This window comes from Myotis brandtii, unplaced genomic scaffold, assembly GCF_000412655.1.
Source record: "Myotis brandtii unplaced genomic scaffold, ASM41265v1 scaffold266, whole genome shotgun sequence".
Taxonomy (NCBI): Eukaryota; Metazoa; Chordata; class Mammalia; order Chiroptera; family Vespertilionidae; genus Myotis; species Myotis brandtii.
Window position 1 is genome coordinate 2,881,765 of NW_005360124.1, and position 4,501 is coordinate 2,886,265.

Here is a 4,501-nt window from a genome sequence, read left to right on the forward strand (position 1 = left end):
TTTTCTCAATTAAAAGCTTTTCATAAAAATACATATTAATGGCTACATAATTGTTGGTTGTTTGGGTGAGCTCCTGTAATCCTATAACGGCTCTTGAGTTCCTCCTCTCCCCTAGTGTAATCCTCTGCCATCAGAAGGAAGCTGTGGCAAGCTCAGCGAACAGGCCAGAAGGAAGATGGGCTGGCCCAAACAGGAACATGCTAGTTTTAGTTGCTTTCGTCATGTTCTTCTTCCTTCTTTCTGAGCTGTTTACATCTCAGCTTCTAAGGTGATTGCTTACTCCCTAATCCTCTCTCTTAGTTGCTAAAATCTCCTGATCATGGCCTGTTCTGAAGGGATTCTGAAACCTTTCTAGTGAATGCTCACTTGGTTTTAATCACCAGGAGCTGAATGTGACCAGCTGCAGTGGCCCTGGGCTTACGGGAGACAAGGTCCTGCTCCACGCAGGGGCCCTTTGCAGCAGATTGACAGCAGTGGACATAAGTTGGTCTGGGGCCACAGACGTGGGCGTGATGGCCCTTATACAGGGAGCTTCAAGGTAACGCACCCCAAATTACCTTGCCATTTGTCGTGCTCAGTCCAGAGCCCAGGCCGGAAGAGCAGGCGCTGTCTGGGGAGGCAAGGAAAGAGGACGTGGTGAAGCATGTACTGGATTGTAAAGCAACTGATTACATATGGTCAAAGCAATAACTTCCATGGAATGAGAAATTGCAATTTTACTATATTTCTGGAAGGAAAGAGAAAACCAGACATTTTTGAATATCCATTCTGATATCACAGTTGACCTTCTCTCACCTCAGTTGTCTGTGTAAGGGAAGTGTTGCCATGGCCAGCTCCTCCATGGCCAGCTTCAAAGTTGCAGATGGCACGGCTGATGGGGAGGGAAGTCTTCAGTACCAGGGCTGTTACTCCATTTTTCTTCCTTTGCTCCAAGCCATAATGTGAGATAACCATTACAATGATCAGTGCTTTATCAAGGGTCCTCTAGTCATGCCTCTCAAAGTGAAACGTTTCCACATATAGTGTTTTAAAATAAGGACTTTCTATAAAGTCAACTTCAAGTTTTAGTGAAGTTTAGTCTTTTAAAATGGAGCCTTGTTTTCATACAGAATCCATACTGCTGATATAATTTGGTGATTGTCAGGTAAGATGCTCCTTCAGCTTTTCTGATTTTGTGCATCTGATGGGAAGAAATGTGTCATATAAGAAGTACTGTTGCTTTTATGTCCCACTATATTTGGTGATAAATCTAAAATCAAGTGCTATGTGAGACTCACTATATTTTATTTTATTGTCAATTTCTAGCTAAAGCTTGGCTTGGTGATGAGCATAGAGAATCTCTGTAATGATCATTATATCATTGTATGTTTCCCTTAATTTATCTCTATAGGAAATTATTTTTGGCTTAATAACATGGTGGTGGTGATGGAAACTATGGTTGTAAAAACCACACCCAGGAACATTCCATATCCCTTAAATAACCATAGTGCTTAGACACAACCAAAGCCTTGACAGAATAAATGAAATGAAAGTATGTGTTCTACAAAGACAAAATAAAAGCCATAGAAAAGAAATCCAAGAAGTAAAGATAGATCTATCAATCTATATCTATCTATCTATCTATCTATCATCTATCTTTAAGTAAAGATAGATTTATCAATCTATATCTATCTATCTATCTATCTATCTATCTATCTATCATCCATCTATATTTGTGACTGATTTATTGAGCCCACAAAGTTCATAAATCAAAATTCAAGTATATTGTTTACCAAAATAAAATTCCTCTTTAGGTATTTTTGAGGCTATTTGAATAATTAATAAATTGCAAGATTTTGGTTTGAAATCTTTTTTTTTTAAATAAAGACATTGAGTTGTAATTTTTTTGGTTAACTTTCAGCCTTCAAGGACTCTCCATTAATGGATGCCAGATTACAGACAAAGCCATTAAAGCCTTAGTTAAAAAGCATGGAAACAGGTAATAATGATACATTTCTTATTTGCATGTACCTTACATTTATGTATCATCTATCAGCTTACATTGTGCATTCTGCTCTTTTATTTGTATTGCTTTATCTGGTGTTTTCATCAAGCAGTCATTGGGGTAGGAATTTGCCACTTGAGTAAACTGAGGTCCAGAAATAAAGTGACCTGCTGACTGGCCACAGTAAATTACAGAAGCTACACCATCCTGTTTCAAGCATACTGTTCTTTGTGTTTTAGCTCAACTCAAGGAAACATTGTGAACACTTTTGTCCTGTCTCCTCTTGTTCAATTGTTGTTGAAGATTAAGAAAAGATAACGTATATAAAAACCTTCATGACTACTATTTAATATGTGCTCAATAAATGCTACTTTATTTTATTCCAGCCTACATTGATTATCCCTCTCTTTGAATGCCTGTACCACACATGTTTGTTCCCTAATATTTCAATAAAGATAACCTTTTTTCCTTAGCCAACTTCTAGAGCAATAATAGCTTTTGTACCTACAGGATCTGGCACAAAGCAGGACATAATTTGGGGAAAGACCATGAATCCTTCCAACAACCTGTGAATTGTGTAATAGTTTGTTTGGCAGAAAAACACAACAAGGAGTGTGGCCCCTGTGATAAAACAAGGCTCTAACTGGCCAATAAAAACCTCATCAAATTGAATTCTGATTGGCAAAGTATACAAGTAAATTAAGAAGGCCAATATGTCTTAAATAAGTTGGCAGCAAGTTGTGGTTTCTCTGAATTATCTCAAGTCTTTTGAATCCTAGCCCTGGAATAATTTTGACATAAGTCAATATTAAATGGAAAGATAAAACTAGAAATGAAGCCAAAATGACCCCTGTTGCCACAGTTTCCCATCTCACCTTCACTCACTTTGGAATATGAATGCCAATGCTTTAGTTTCAGTGGATTTTCTTGTTTCTGTGTTAAAGCTATTACTATTCAGATATAGTTGCTTCTAATTGTTTTTAATGCATAGGCTTACGTTTAAAAATAGTTATACCTTCTTCCTATTTAGCAACTATTTTCCTACATTTTTGAAAACTTGCCATTAGCATCATTTTAACATTTGCAAAATTTATTAACACTTGCAAAATCTCTCAAAATTTGAACAGTTAGGATATTTCTAAAATTTTAAAATAAATGCTGCCTAAAAGATACATCCTTTTGCATGGAGATTCCTGTTTCCCTTGACCGACTACTATTTAAGCTGGATTCTCCAAAGCGGGGTTTCTGGGTTTAACCAGAGGCTGTCAGCCAAATCCTGGGAATTCTCAGCAATTGAGTAAACAATAAAATACTTTTAAAAAAATTTTGATAAACTCAATGTCAGCACAAATCTGTGGATTTTTATCAACTGATAGGAAAAGTAGCAAATATAGATAGAAATATGTTCCTTCCACTTTGGAATTTGATTTATTGGAATTAGAGGGATTTAGCCTCTTGATGAACCCATAAAACCTTTTTACTGTTAGGAAAAAAGCATTCAGTCTCATTGAGGGGAGAATCTATAACATGGCATCTGGGATGAAAATAAGATGGGCTAAAGCTTGCATGGTGGTAGAAATGGCAATTTTTGATTAACAAATTGTCAGCATGGGGTAGAGTCCTTCAATTTTCAGCAATTGAAATCCCACCCTTAATCAGCTTTTGTAGAATGCCACCCACTGTTCACACAGCAGTGAGGAAGGCAGTAATGAAAAATTGTAGAACTAGCATTGAATCAGAGATCATGCTGACTGGAGTATCTTTATTTTGTGTGAAGACTGTTTTGTTATTATTCAGGAATTGGCCAAAACATGTCATGTCTTCATCTTTTGCAAGTGCTTTCTTTCAGGACAATAAATGGTGCTAATAAGTTGGCAGGCCTCCCACCAAGTAGACCTTTGATATATGTTGTGTAAGCACATTAATGTGAGATCAGAATTACAAAAACACAGGGAGTGTTCCCCACTTGTAATTGTGTTTTTATGTAATGCAAAATAAATCAAACAATCACATTCGTCCCAGGAAGCATAAACCGTTTATAAAATAATGACTTTTATTTTTATAAATTGGTTTAATTAATCCATTTCTTTATTACTTATTAGGTTCCTACAATGTGCCAGGCACTGTAGGGATTAAATAGATGCACAAGTGTGGCCCTGCTGTAAAACAGCTGGCATTATCCATATACACTCCATTGTTTAGACCACAGACTTTTACTTCCTCTATATCCTTGGTCTATATTCTTCCTCTATATTCTTGATCTATTGAGTAAATGTGCCAATATTCTTTATATGTGACACTGCTCACTCCTCTCTCTTGTGCTTTTTTCAGAATCGAGGCTAGGATGGCTATATGAATTTTATTTATTTAATTTTGTGTTTTCTTTCTCATCCTATCTAATAAAAGAGTAATATGCAAATTGACCATCACTCCAACACACAAGATGGCCGCCCCCATGTGGACACAAGATGGCCGCCACAAGATGGCCAGCAGGGGAGGGCAGTTAGGGGTGGGTGG

The 4,501-nt window shown here is 36.9% G+C and overlaps 1 long non-coding RNA gene across 1 annotated transcript in view; it reads left to right on the plus strand.

The window, feature by feature from the left end:
• The first annotated feature begins 386 nt into the window (after positions 1 to 386).
• Positions 387 to 4,501, plus strand: part of LOC106726440 — a 9,889-nt gene continuing 5,774 nt past the window's right edge. The window contains exons 1-2 of the long non-coding RNA XR_001362511.1: positions 387 to 538; positions 1,901 to 1,978. This is a non-coding gene — a long non-coding RNA (uncharacterized LOC106726440). The remainder of the gene's footprint in view (positions 539 to 1,900; positions 1,979 to 4,501) is intronic.